The 15,613-nt window shown below is 39.5% G+C and overlaps 1 long non-coding RNA gene across 1 annotated transcript; it reads left to right on the plus strand.

Annotated features, from left to right (window-relative positions):
• The first annotated feature begins 12,676 nt into the window (after nt 1-12,676).
• LOC143414409 (uncharacterized) lies at nt 12,677-13,379 on the plus strand. The gene is made up of 3 exons (XR_013095036.1): nt 12,677-12,853; nt 12,927-13,132; nt 13,212-13,379. It is a non-coding gene; the product is annotated as an uncharacterized LOC143414409 (long non-coding RNA).
• The last annotated feature ends 2,234 nt before the right edge of the window (nt 13,380-15,613 follow it).

Raw genomic sequence — 15,613 nt, forward strand, 5'->3', positions numbered from 1 at the left:
AGAATCCACCAGAGGTGACTGAGAAACACAGATGTAGTGACTTTGTAATCTCTAAATGATGCCACTTACTAAATTTGAATCCTAAACTCATTGTTATTCGGCACCATTCAAGACAGTTTCGAAACTTTTTAGTTTTACAGAAGTGTTCAACCCTCGATTATTCAAAGTTGCCATTATTATGCTTTGGCTCCAGATTTTGTAGCCATACTTTGTGTCATGTGTGCATCTGTGTGTATATGTGGTTGAGAAATTCATATCAGAAGCTTATTATGGAAGTAAGAAACTGGGTTACTTCTTTCATCACATTGTGCTCTCACAACAGGGAACAGAAAGACGTGTGCGTCTAATTAACGAGGACAGAATCAAAGGAACACAATGTACCAAATGAAAATGTTTTTTTAAGAGAGCAGTGACAAGAGAATTTAAAGATCTCTTCTTATTTTATTTCTTTTCCTAGAAGCTTTATTTGTCTTTGAAAATAACAGGTAGGAAATCTGTTGATATGCCTGTTGTAACACAGCAGGGAGAAAAAAGCAATAAAAATTAGGCATCATTACTTCCCCCTTTTAATAGTTCAATTTGATAAACAATTCCCTTCAGTATTTCTCCTTTACTGTAATTAGTGCCAGACCTTTACTTTCCATTAAACTTAGAAGGAATCTTGGTGCAGATAACTTTAGATGTACCTCTGTTTTTACTGTGATTCGGTCTCTTGCTAAAAAAAGAAGAAGCTGATTTTATGTTCCTTTCTGGAAATTATTCGATATTTGGCAGGAAAACTCAGTTATTCCATATTAATTAAAATGCTCACAGATTGGGCTGCTGCAAGCTGGTAAATGGTTTTCCCTGTTTTAATATGCTTTCCTTCAGTGGTATCTCTGTACTGTTTTGTATATATATATATGCATTTGATATAATATAAAAGTGAAAGTTCTGTTAGTCATCTCTCAGTTTGTAGATAATTTTTGCACATATATATTTAGAAATCAAAGAACTGTAGCAGTGGGGAGACGGCGTCCCACATACTGAGGGCAGAGTTTATATGACACACATTTAAATGTGTGTGTTGTCTGTTCAAAAGGGCAGAGATTTCTAAATGCTAAAACTGAATAATTTATCAAGGCAACACCTTTCAGAGAGGCCAGTGGTGAAGCATGAAGATGGATGAAAACGAGACGAGTCTAATGAAAGAATGATCTGTGGCTACGGCATTTAACACTGTGCACACAAGAGGGAAAACATTTGTACATCTGCATTTGTGCAAATGTGTGTATGCGATTGCAAATGCATTGTGTGCAGTGCCCCAGAGAAGAGCTTGGATGTCTTTAGTGGCTTCTGAGTCAATCCTAAGATGCATGTTAATCATTTTGAAAGGCTACTGTATTTATTCAGGTTATTGTTCTAATTTGAAGACAGTAAATTGTGTAAGCAATAAATAAAAGGATTCCTCTTTTGTGTTTTTCAGTGTCTAATACATTTAAACTACATTATAAATTATGCATATTGAGACCATCTGAGATGTAGCTTTAATATTTGCCATATTATTTCATATTAAGTATTTAGCATAAATTACATTGAGAAAATTACTGTAGACAAGAATAAAGTTTTCATGAAGAGGTTAAAGTTGGGTTTGGCATCTGGGGCAAACCAAAGATTGCATTTAGCAGAAAAATTAACTACTCAGAAATAAGTCATTCAATAACTAGTTCTGTGAACTCTTTTTTCTCACAGTGTACAGGCTTTGAGCGATCTGAGCTGCTATTTTGATATGCAATGTGAATTCAGCAAGATGTAAGCTGATATTTACAACCCCTATGAAGCTTGTGTAAAAGGTAGACTATGATCAGCACAATCACATAATTATACATTAAGGGGCTAGAAATGATCCTAATATGATTTAGTTTCATTGAAAAACTGTGGTAGCAATATATGCTGCGTGACTTTGTACTGATAAGTAAAACAAAGGAGCGCTCAGTGAAACAAGACAACTACATGCTGATAAAACATCAAGTGTGACAGTTTTTGTGGCACACATTGGACTTTCTGTCAGTGCAGCTGGATCTTCGGCAAACAGGAGAGTGACTCACCGTTCACGTTTATTGGTGTTTCAATTCAAGCAATGAGCGATTGGCCAAGATAAAAAAAAATCCTCATCAATTCTGTAAATGTCCTCTCTGCCACATTTCCCGGGCAGTTCACAACTCATTTTAATACAGACTATAATTATTTATTCCAACAGAATAAGTGCAAAAACCCTCCAAAACCCCTGGTGACTGTGTCTGCTCTTAGACAACAATACAACTGTTTAATTGTACAGTTAAATGTGGACTTCTAAACATTAGGTCACTACCCTCCAAGTCCCTATTAGTATATGACTTAATAACTGAGGATTTATTTTGCTACATAGAAATTTGGCTGCAGCAGGATAAAAACCTCAGTTTAAACGAATCACTACCCTCAAGTCATACTAACCTCAAAGCACAGGCTGAGGAGGAGCGGATGCAATTATTCATACTAGCTTAGTAATAAACCAACAACCTACAGAGAGTTTTAATTCATTTGAAAGCCTTACTCTTAGCCTTCACTAAGAGCCTGGTCTTTATGTTTACCCTGACTGGTAAACATAAAGACCAGTTTTATTTGTTGTTGTCTATTATCCAGCCGGCCCTTGTTAAGCGTTTCTATCCAATTGCTTAGAAGTTTTGCTCAGTTTAAACACCATCACTGCAGTGGGCGATCGTACCCTTCATGTACAGAAGATGTTAAAAAATAACAGCCTGCATCAACTCAATGACTTTTTCTCATTTAAATGGCACCACAACCATTTTAATCATATCTTGTATCTTGACATACAGCATAGAGACTGATTATTTAGCAACTGTCTGTCTGTTTTTTGACTACTTGTTAACAACATTTAATTTTCTAATAACTGACTACACAGCACTGGAAAAACTATTTGAATACAATGAAATGTATTTAAAGTGCTGTCTTCTTTGTTATGTAACTCAACCACATGTTCTAACATAATGCAGAAAGTTGCCAAAACATTATTATCTTGTTAATAGTCCTAAATATTTGATTTGTACAATGCTGGATAATGTGGTGCCTCTGAAAAGAGCAATAAATATGAGCACTTTGACTTTCTGGTATAACTCATAAATGTGAACCCTAAAGCAGATGTAACTTGTAAGTTGGGGAGAAAATTGTGTTAGTGCTGTAAACGATGCCATCCAAGAGATCTTTTTTGGCATGGGAAATTATTTATTGCTCTATTTAAAAAAACTCCATAAAGCTAGAACATCTTACTATTCATTGCTGACCAACGAAAATAGGAACAGGCCCAGATTTCTTTTCACGACTGTAGCCCTTTAATTAGTAACAACTTCATGCATTTCTTCACAAATACAAGTTTAGTGGATTGGGTTTTGTTTTGTTTTTTTACTGTTGTCTTGGGCTCTCCTCCTGGGAGCTGGCATGGTTGCCCCTTTGGTGGTCTTCCTTGGGTCCTCGTACTCTGGGGCCTCTGGATGTCTGGGGCCTGGATCTCCTCCATACCTGCTTCATGCCCTGGGGGACGGGGCTATGGCTCCCCACACTCCCTAGCAGATCATTACATGATCTTTTTAATACAAGCGTGCTGATCCACACAGGTGTGCACAGACACAAATTACACCTTTCTTGGCTGCTACCTCAAAGCACATTGTGCGCTGTCATCTTGTGTGCTGCACAATAACATTTAATATTTAGTATCTACTGTTATCTACTGTGAGCTAGTTTATTGTGGTGGTGCTGTATTTATTATGTTGCTCTTTTTTGTTTGCTTTCTCTTTACGACGGGGTTTACGACACCAACTCTCTGCCAACTATAATCCAGTTTTGAGATCCTTCCCAGACGCCTTAACGCCCACTCACATCCTGGGCCATCTGACCTCAGGAATTTGCATGATAAGGTGGGGCCAGGTTTCACAAGGAGCTCACCCGAAACTCTGGCTGATTGGGACCCACACCCAGTTTCACACCTTGGCTCAGGCGATTAGAGGATCATCAGGGGTCCTTTTGTCCCCTGTGGGGGGATACTCCCACTAGGTTTATATCTGGGACTCTCCACCATTTGACCTTAGAACTGAAGAAGCTTCTCGGATGAGAGGTGAAACGTCTTCAAGCAACTTAAAGAAGTCCAGACGCTTTTCTTTGCAAGCTCCTTAGACTACGATGACCTGGATGACTGAGAACCTTCACAGACATATTTGCTTTCTCTTCTGTTTTTTTCTTTTCTCAACAGGTGATCCAGGTGTTTTTTCTTTTTTGCTTGTTTGTTCGTTTGCTTTTCTTTTTTCTTTCCCTTCCCTCCTTTCTCACCATCTCTTCTCTCCTCTATTTTCACTTTCTCTCCCTCTCTTTCTTTCTTCCTGTCCTACCCCCTGTCTGTAACAACTAAAAATAAAATTAAATAAATACACAATTACAATAAAGGTCAATCACATGGACCCATATGGCAAGGCCATGATGATCCACTTAGTAAAGTAAATTCGTTTGGCATCTTTTTTGGCCTTCAGACAACAATTCTGATGGCTAAAGATCCAAACGGGGCAGGCCAAAAAAAATAAATAAATTGTCTTTATGCTACAAGGGTTTGGATGCCCTGTAGTTTTCTTTGTCTCTAAATACAAACAGAACTACTAAAGTAAAAGTCTTAGGAAGAGGGTGTTCAACAGAACATGGCAACCTTACCATGGCTTTCAGAAACACTGTGAGAAATCTTTGTTTTTGACCTGAGTCCTCTAATCAACACAGTAACCAAACAAACCTCTTTTATTTATCTGGGTATATATCTAAAATTCAAAATATGCTGTCTCAAAGTAATGCTGAAAAACTTTATGAAGTAATTAGTCAACTATTGTAATTCATCAGGTTATTCTAAAATGGCAAATGGCCTGTATTTGTATAGCGCTTTACTTAGTCTGTAAGGACCCCAAAGCGCTTTACACTACATCCACCCATTCACCCATTCACCCATTCACCCACACATTCACACACTGGTGATGGCAGCTACACTGTAGCTACATTGTAGCCACAGCTGCCCTGGGGCGCACTCTGTCAGTTCAGATAAATCATATTTCTCTTATATTGGCTTCTCTTTATTGGTTCCCTGTTAAATCAATAATTTAACTGAAAGTCCTCCTCTCACATACAAAGTCTTGAATAATCATATCTTCATCACATCGTATTTTATCTCATAATGCCATATAATCCTAACAGAGCACATTTCTTTCAAACTGCAGGCTTAGTTATGGTTCCTAGAGTTTCTAAAAGTAGAAGTCGAGACTATCAGGCCCGTCTCCTGTGGAACAAATTCCAAGTTTGGATTCAGGAGACAGACACCCTCTCTATTTTTAAGATTACACTCAGAACTTTCCTTCTTGATAAAGCTTATAGTTAGGGCTGGATCAGGTGACCCTGAACCATCTCTTAATTGTGCTGCTATGAGCTCACACTCCTGCAAGACTTCATGTGATGCACTTAGCTCAGCTTCTCCTCCTGATACTTTCCATGTGTTTATATGTCACTGCAGCATGTCATTACATTTTTGTCTTCTCTCTCTTTACTCTGTTTTCATCCAGTCTGCCTTTCTTTTCTTTTCATTTCTTTTCTTTTCCCCTCACCTGCAACCAGCTGTGGCAGATGAGTGTTCCTCCTTAGGTTCCTCCTGAGGTTTCTTCTTGTTAAAAGGGAATTTTCCTTCCAACCATTGCAAAGTGCTTGCTGGTATAAGCCAAATGATTTTAAGGGGATTCTCCTGAATATTATAGGATCTTTACCTTTACTAGGAGAAAACCCTTTATAACGTTACAAAGTTGGATGTTAATTGAATGTTTAATGTGGTTTTGAATGTTGAGGTATATTTATGCTAAAGTAATCCCTGTAAACATAAAGCTCAGGCATCACACTGCTCTGACTGCTAGCTTTCCAATGTTTTTGTTTTTACTTCTGTCATGTTGTCATAAGTTGCTTTTTATGGTCATCTGCTCCAGGCACAGCACGCCAACATCCAAAGCCTGTCAAACGATGGTCTTCTTGGAAAATGTATGAACACGCTCTCTCCAAAGCAGTGAGTGTTAGAGGAGGTAAATGGTCTTGAGCTGATTCCAAGTTTTGCATTTACATTTGGAAGCTGTTTCCCTGAATTTACAACATGTAGTCAAAGTAGATGTTAATGCAAGCAAGCCAGACTTTAGGCTGCAAATATAAACACATTACAGTGTAGTGGGAATATAAACAAAATTAACAGGTCTGTGTATTCTTAAAACCCCTCCAAAAGAATGGACTTGTGAGTTTGGCAATATACAATAAATGCATAAAGATGGCCAGAGGTTCACCAGTCTGTAACAGAACTGCTTCTACAAATTGTGGAACAGTTTCAAAATGATTTTTATAAATGCAAAGTTGCAAAAACTGGATGAAGAGGCCATATGTGAACATGATTTGTAAATGCTTCTAGAGTCAAAGCTCGTTTAAAATGGACTGAGGCAAAGTGGAAAACTTCAGTCAGATGAATCTAAATGTGGAATTCTTTTTTTGGAAAAAAAAATGTATTCCAGGCCTAAAGCGGGAACATTAAGTCCAGCAGCTGTCTCCTCAGCTTACAGACGTTTATGGACTGTTGTTAACAGAAGAGAGGATGCTACACGGCAGGTAACATGGCCCTGTCTCAACTTCTGTTACTGTCAGCACATTCAAAATTATCTTCTTTTTATTAAAATGATACATTTTTGACCATTTAGAACATCCACTCTTACCTCCACACCACTCTGCAAACATTTTTAAACAAGCAAGAAGCAGTGTGTCCTTAGTTTTTATTCATGGTGTAACAGATGCAGCTGGAAAAACTCTGAGGTAAAGCTTCAGCATAATACAGTTAAGGTGAGTGGATGAAAAATAATAATAATAATAATGGATACTTTATTGATCCCCATGGGGAAATTACTTGTTTTTCTCTGCATTTGACCCATTCACTCAGTGAAGCAGTGGGCAGCCCACTAAGCAGGCGCCCGGGGAGCAGTGTGTAGGGACGGTACCTTGCTCAGGGGTACCTCAGGGTAGCCGTTAAGTGGATTCGAACCGCCGACCTTCCGATCATGGGGCGACCACTTTACCTACTGAGCTATCCCTGCCCCCCTAAATCATAGGGAATATGGGCACAGATGTGACGAGCTGATCTTTAAGATTCAGATTTTAAACTGTGGCTCTAAACCAGAATTAGAGAAACTTTATTAACCTCAAAGGGAAATTGAGTTGCCATAGCAGCAAATGTAGAACAAACATAGTGTAGAAACAGAGATAAATATTAAGATAAATAGATAAACATAGAGATATAGGTATAAATATAAATCTACATATAAATATAAAAGGACAAGTATGTGTGCAAATATATGTCACGGTGTACAAAAGTGACAGGGTGCACTGAGGTGTGATTAATCAACATCTACATCTTTGGGGGTAAATATAGCGAGTTTCAGATGTTTGAAGCAGCCATGTATTATTTTCACCAGCAGCAGTTAGAACATGGGAGCGTGCACTTCTAAAGACAGGGGACCCACAACTTTGCGTGACTAACAAGGGGCCCTGAATGCCGTCCACAACAGAAACGGGGACATCCGAAGAGACTCCACTATTTCCACTCCACTATCCGAAGAGACTCTGCAAGTTGTTATTAAAATGTTCTCCTCAAAATCATTTACATCTTTTCAACATTACATTACAGTTTTAATATGACCTTTTATAACAGGTTTTGCAGCAGGCGGGGCTGTACATCTTGCTGTAAATGAGCCTCGCTTTTCTCATATCCTGTCAGAGGTGTTTCCACTCTGGTAGGCTCACACATTCAGTAATTTTCATTTCTGTGTTTTCCAAGTTCTTTTTTTCAACATAGATCTTTTTAACATACTAGTTTTCTTAAGAAAGCACAAATGGTTCTGTTTGCACACAATAACAAATTCATTTTAGAAATTCTGAACATATAATTGAACATATATGAACCGAGGTGAATTTCTCCATCGCTTTGTTTTTGTCATTAAGCTCGGTGATCTTGGCGTCTGTGTTGACCTCCTCAGACCCAGGGAAGAAGATTCACTCCTTCTTAGCCATACCAAGTCGTTCACGAGATGAGGTAGGCTCCACAGCATCCCTCTACATGATAACGCCAACATAGGTAATGGATATATATTAAATTGATTTATGTATTTGGTACTGCAGTATTTTAAACTATTATTTAATATCACTACATAGTTGAATAAAGCAATAAGAGAAAAATGGGGAAAAAAACTAAACTAAATTTAAAAAAACAAGGGAATAGAAAAATAAATACAGAAATAAGAAAGTAATAAGAGATAAAAGGATATTAAATTAATGGTGCTGAACATAAACAATCATAACCAAAAAAGGCACATGAGGCACAATGAGCTATCAGACAGACTCAGATGCCAGTGAGTAAAAATAAGCTTTAAGTCTAGTTTTAAAAGACTCAACGGTGAGATATGAAGGAGATATGAATAAGATATACTGGAGGTTAGAGCAGCCAGCCAGTGACTTGCAGCTTCTTGTATTGAGTCTCTGTTCAGGTGGTGGGATGTCCTCCCTCTGAGATGTTTGCAAACAGACCAACATGAAAGAAGAACAATAAACAAATACAGAAGCTCATATTTTCCATGTGTGACAGGACGCCTTCTACAGCTGTCGCTGCAGCACTCAAAATCAGTACACTTACCTTTCTTTTTAATTACTCTTTGGGTTAACGGGTGGGGGTGCAGAGAATGGGAGATGCAAGGAGGGAGGGTTAAAGGTGGAAGAATAGTTGTAGAGAGATTCTTTTCTTGCTTTTGCAGCTACTTGAGTGCGTTTTACAGTCTTTCTTTGTCATTTCTGTGTAATTCCATCCTTTTGACTTTCTCCTCTTCAAGTGATTTCTGGATTTTAAGCAACTCCTTCCTCACATTTTCAGATTTTCCCCTCTTCTCCTTGTCCAGTGCTTCGTGGACTTTGAGTAATTTCTTCTTCATGTTTACAGATTCGTTCTTTACATTTCACTTCCTTCTTTGCTTTGTGCATTTTTTTCCCTCTCCCAGTGTTTTCTGAGCTTCTAACAATTCCTTCTTTACATTTTCAGTCACTATCTGCCTCACTTCCTGCCTCCTGTTTTCCCCTTTTTTCCTGGTGAAGTACCTGCTAAACTTCCAGTAATGCCAGATAGTTGCTGTGCTATTGGATGCAGCAATTGAGATTTATTTACAGCAGCCAGAAGGGCATAGAGTATTGCACCAACATGTGAACACACCTCTCCTAACCCTGCCTTACAGGCCAAATTGCACCAAATTGCCCATAAGGGTAGTGAGTCAGCCATGTGATGCCTTTATAAAACAGTACTGTTAAGTTCCACATTGCCTAGCAACATGAGGTGTCATTGACAAATGGACACTACCAGAAATATTACTTTTTGGGGTCTGTTTCATTGTTTAGTAAAGAAAATATATCTTGGTATACCATGTTGAGATAACCAAAGAGAAGTAACCCTGCAGAGGCTTGGGGCCTGTTCCCGCATGATGTTTGGGTGATGGTCAACTTGAGTGAAGAGAAAACTGGAGGTCACCTTGTGACCTGCAGGTCACTGGTTTGAATCTGTGTAAGCATGCTGGCATCTCCTCTCTCTGAGATGCTTGCAAACAGTCTCGGACAAAGAAAAATAACATTTGTGAGACTATTGTGTTTCGATCCATGTGTAGCAGGATGCCCTCTACAGTTGCTGCAGCACGCTGTTGTTAGAGCTCAGATGAGTTTTGGCATGTTCAAAACTTTCTGTATTTTCCTGTCGCAAATCTGTGTTTTAGACTCAGATTCAGATTCAGACTCTCTCACTTGAGAAAATGTTACTTTGAAAAAGTACTGGATCTCCCATGGTACCAGAACTACACACTCACACACACACACACACACACACACACACACACACACACACACACACACACACACACACACACACGCACGCACACACACACACACACACGCACACACACACACACACACACACACGCACACACACACGCACACACGCGCGCACACACACACATCCTGAGGCTCAGCACCTTCCTGAAACCTTTCCGTCCATCTGTAAAACTTAATGGGAAAAAGCCACAGAATAGAAATATGGAAACAGCCTGATGGGTGGCCCAGTTCTCCATTTTCCTTTCATCGATTAATAAAAATAAACACAAATAATTTGTTCCACACTGAATTATTAGGAAAGTTGGTACAGACATACTTGTACGCTATCAGTCAAAATGCAATGAATTGTAGTAATTTCCTCTATTGCCTATGTCTGTTTAATGTTGGTCTAGGTCTACATATATACAGAACCAGTACCATTTTCACAGTGTTATCAGATTTTAAATGCAATGATAATTAGAATTAGAATCAACATTATACATTTTTTAGATTTTGAGTTTTGTGCAGGTCAGCAGCAGTGCTTAATTGGCCTTAAGTGGCCAGTTGAGGTGGTTCAGGAATCTGACTAGGATGCCTCATGGATGCCTCCTAGGTGAGGTATTTTGGGCATGTCCTAGTGGGAGGAAGCCCCTGGGCAGACCCAGGACTCCCTGGGGGAGAGAACAACTCGGTCTGCCCCTGGAAGAGATGGTTGATAGTTAATGAAGGAAGTCTGGTCTTTTCTGCTCAGACTGCTGCTCCCTTGACAGGAAGTAGAAAATGGACGGATGGGAAAGCTATTGTAAGACCACAATAAAAAAATAGACTGATGGGAGTGGACAGTTCTGCAAGTTATCTACTAACAATTTACTTGTTTAAGAGCACACACAGAACCCGTTCATTCTACCAGGGGTTGCTCCAAATTAGTGGATCTGAAAGAAGTAGACGCACAGAGTAATCTATTAATCCCAATAACACAGTACAGTGGATTTTATCCATGTTTCTTCTCAGAAGTAGCACTGGAATTCAGATCAGTGGGAAGCAGCTGAAGAAGATCAACATATTCTGACAGAAGATATTGATGGAGACAGTGTGGGGTCTTGGAGGTTAGCAGAGCCATCCATCAGATGGTCTGCATGGTTTGTTCAGATAAATACTGCTTTGTTACAGTCCCCATTGATCATTTTAATTTACCATTAGAGTCTGACTGGTCCATGTGTTAATGTAGATACTGCTACATAGCTGTATGTGACATTCAGTTAAGTAGCAGTCAAAACAATAAGAAATTTAATAAATAAAGTCCTTTTATTGAAAAACAAATGTTAGCCCTGTCTGATGCTCCGTCTTGCAGTATGTTCAATCTTTTGATGTGACATAACTTTAAGCTCTCGCTAAATGTTTCAGTTGCTCTTCACAGTGCTAACCCAAGATTTCTCTCACTGGGTAAAGGCTAAAGTAAATTTCTTAAATAAATATGTGCATTTTTCTGTTTTATCACATAACCAGACGACTGCACATTGTAAATGCACTCCACTTTACTCGCAAAGACAACATCCACTGTTGATAATCAAAATATTTTCAAGCAATGTTTTATTAATTTGTCTAAAAATATTTCATGTGCTGACAGAGGGCCTTTACTCTGTAAAGTGGAAGACAGCAGGTTTCTCTGGATGCACAAGCATGTTTCACTGTATGTACCAGACACCATCTGGACCAAGTAGGGACACTGTGGCTTTCCTGAGCAGTGGAAAGAAAGCGCCAGACCTCAGCACAGAGAGCAATATGTTAAACAGAGATAAAGTGTAAACACAAGTGGCCACAAGTATATATCTGAAATATAAAATATAAAAGAAAGTATAAAAACCAGAACCAGTAAATGAAAATAATACAAATAACTTGCTTGGTAAACACAAAATATTGTAAAACGTGAAATCAAAGAGAATGCAAAAATGTACCACATCCAGACTGTAGTGGGGAAATAATGAAGCTGAAAGGGGAGGAGATGATTATATCTGAGAAGAGACAGGCATGTGACATGGACACAGATGATGTGAAAAGTTTAATGTGAGAAGTGTCAACATGTGGATGAGGAGGAGGGCGGGAGTGACATTTCTCACATTTCTTACATTTTTCCTTGTTAATCTGGGACTGCTGTCAACACGGTCTTTGCTACCACAGCTGACTGGCAGAACAGAATATGTGTCCCGGTTTACGTTTCATGGATTAATATATGAAATAAACGGCACATGTTACAACTGTTTATCTATTCTTAAGAGCCAGGCTAACAAAAACGTGTTTCCTAACCATGGCTTGAATACTTGTTGTAAAGGCTCACCTTTCAGCACATTCACTTCACATTGTTTCTTTTCCTCACCTTTTATTGGGTGTGGTGCTTTCCCTTAATTGCACTCACCTGTCACTGGTTATATAAGGACTGCACTCACCTACAGCTCACTCCATCTTCGCTCCCACATGGGGCGGCAACTGAGGCGAGTTTCTGGTTGAGTCTCCTTCATGTATTATTTTGAGTTACTGAGTTACTTTATTTCTTTTCAGAGATAGCAGTCCATGTGTGTCTTTCCTTTTGCTCATTATTCAATAAAACGAAAAACCCTGCAAGTGATTACTGACTGTTCATTCTCATCCTGACCGGATGAGCCCATGATGGTAACAATCTCCAACCTCCTCTGAACCTTCCTGTCATGGTCTACGGTGGGTGGCTGGAGTTTCCATTAGGCTCCTGAACTGACCTGGGATCCGCCCCTGGGCAGGGCCAACTCCAGCTCCTGCACACCTGGAGCCTATTGCAGGCTATCAAGCCAGAGGGATTTAAACCACACATCGATGTTCACTCACTGCCAGTTCGTCATCAACCCATGTTGGTAACAGGTCTTGTGTTTCAAATTCTCGCTGTGATTTATCTTACTAACAAAGACTCTTTTGTACTACAGTTGCTGTACCCACCCTGGCTCACTCCACCTCCGGACTCGGAATACCTAGTGATCATTTTGGAAATCCCTCTGTGCCTCACCTGCCTGCCCTCCTGCCACCACACTCCATCTGGAGCCCCGGATCTCAGGTCAGCCTTTCCACGCCACTCAGCCTCCCCTGGATCTTCATCATCCCCCTCTCAAACACTCCAGGTCCCTAACTGCAAGTAAGAATTGCTGCTCTTATACTGGCCACTTCTGAGCTGCCTTCACTACCTGCCTAACTCCTATATCCTCTCCCCTCAGTGTGACTGTTCCCCACTCAGCTCCGTTCCACTTCTCAGGCCTCGTTCCCTCGCCCTAGCCACGTTCCCCTGGGCACGCCACACCAAGGCTCCACGTCTCGTCATTTTCTGTCTTTGCCACGTTTCCTTTTTTTTCCCCCTTGCACTTAAACCGTAATAAACTGTTAAATCATCTACTGTCTCCGCTCTGGGTTTCTGCACCTGAGTCCTATTCAGTACCGGCCATCCGTCGCCGTGACACTTCCTACAAAACAGTACTACAAAAAGACAAACACTAATTAATAGATAATTACAAGGTTTTATAATTCATCAAAGTCCTGTGTGATCGCTTTAAGTGGGTAACACACCAGAGCCCTCGGTTTAGTCAACTTCATTCTTTTTTTTTTTTTTTATATTCTTTATTTCTACAATATTACCTCATAAAGATGATTACAGGCATTAATTAACACAGTTTACAAGAGAAAAACGAAACAAAACGAGAAGAAAGAAAGACAGAAAGGAAAAAAAATTATATATATATAAAATAAAAGGAGAAAGCTCTGTCGGGAGTAAACAATTAACTAAATTGGTGGTTTCAAGCTTTAAAGAGAAAATTCGGTTTATAGGTATTAACGTATTGGACCCACTTATCCCAGCACAGATGGAACCAGGCCATCCTGTCATTAACATGAGCTGTTACTTCCTCCATCCTATATATCTCTAACGTAATTTCCCACCATAATGACAAAGTCGGTATGTCTTGCGAGGACCATTTCTTTGTTATACATTTCTTACTTGCAACCAATAAAGCTCTTAACAGACATATGTCATTTTTGGACCAGTTCTGCGGTATACAGCCAAAAAAAATTGTCTTCATATCCTGAGGGAATGTACAGTTAAAAATGCCTTGTAATATACCATGAATGTCTTTCCAGTAAGTCCGTAGCACAGGACAGTCCCACATAATATGGGTGTGATGGGCTCCTTGGTATCCACAGTTTCGCCAGCACACGGGAGGATTCCCATCATAGTGAGCCTTTTGACATGGAGTGATAAAGAACCTTATCAGAGTTTTCCATCCGAACTCCCTCCAGCTTTTGGAGGAAGTACTCCTCCATTGCCATTCCCACATCTGAGTCCATTCTTCCCTAGAAATACACATCCCTCCCTCCTTTTCCCATAACATCTTCACATAATCAGTTGAGTGTGGAAGCTTATTTATAAGAAAATTATACCAAAAAAAAATGAGTCTTGTGTCAACATCCCCACTGTACGCCTGTCTAAATAAAGTTACCAATTCCACGTTAGTATTTGACATCTGACCGATTGTTGTCTTTATATAGTGTCTTATTTGCAAGTATCGAAAAAAATCCTGTTTTTCTAGATTGTGTCTCTGTTTCAGCGTGTCAAAACTAATAAGGTTCCCATCCTTTATCAAACTATCATATGTAGATAACCCTTTAGCAGGCCAGCTTTTAAAACGTGAGTCCAATTTATTCGGGGCAAAGTCAGAATCATATGCATACCATTTGAATAAAGCCAAATCCTGTTCAAGTTTGAATTCTTTCACGACTTTTCTCCATATATTAAGTGTGCACGACACCCAGGGGTTATGAATCTTGTCAATATATTTTCGAATATTCGAGTCCATCAGGACAGCTTGTATTGGGGAGGAAAACATATTCTCCTCTATAGTCTTCCAGTGTGCTTGGTAGCTTGTATCACACCAATTAACCACCGTTTTCAACTGAGCAGCCCGATAATAATTTTTTAGTGATGGCAACCCCCATCCTCCCACCTTCTTATGTAATTGTAAAGTTTTAAAACAAACCCTCGGCCGCTTCCCCCCCCCCCCCCCCCCCATATAAACCGCGATATTATTTTATCCCATTCATTGAAACGACTTGGATCAATGGATATTGGTAGTGTTTGGAATAAATATAATATTCTTGGCAAGATGTTCATTTTAATAGATTCAACTCGTGAGTGTAAAGAAAGAAAGGGGATCATGTTCCATCGCCTAATATCACCCACTATTCTCCTTTGTAGAGAACCAAAATTCTCCTCAGATAGTTTAGTTAAATCCTTGGGAATAACAACTCCTAGATATTTCAATGATTGTGCTTGCCAATTCATTGGATATTGAACAACCATGTGAGCTGGGGGGTTGTAGTTATAGCTGAGAATTTGAGTTTTAGACATATTAATTTTATATCCAGAGAGTTTCCCAAATTTTTGACACAGATTCATCAGCGAAGGCAAGGAGTTAGTGGGCTGATCTAAATAGATCAATATGTCATCCGCATAACAAGCGAGCTTGTGTTCCTGTCCTGCAATAGTGATCCCCTTAATGTCTTTATTTTGTCTAATTGATTGTGCCAAGGGTTCTAAGTACAATGCAAACAGGAGCGGGGACCAAGCACA

The sequence above is a fragment of the Maylandia zebra genome, linkage group LG20 (genome assembly GCF_041146795.1).
Source record: "Maylandia zebra isolate NMK-2024a linkage group LG20, Mzebra_GT3a, whole genome shotgun sequence".
NCBI lineage: Eukaryota > Metazoa > Chordata > Actinopteri > Cichliformes > Cichlidae > Maylandia > Maylandia zebra.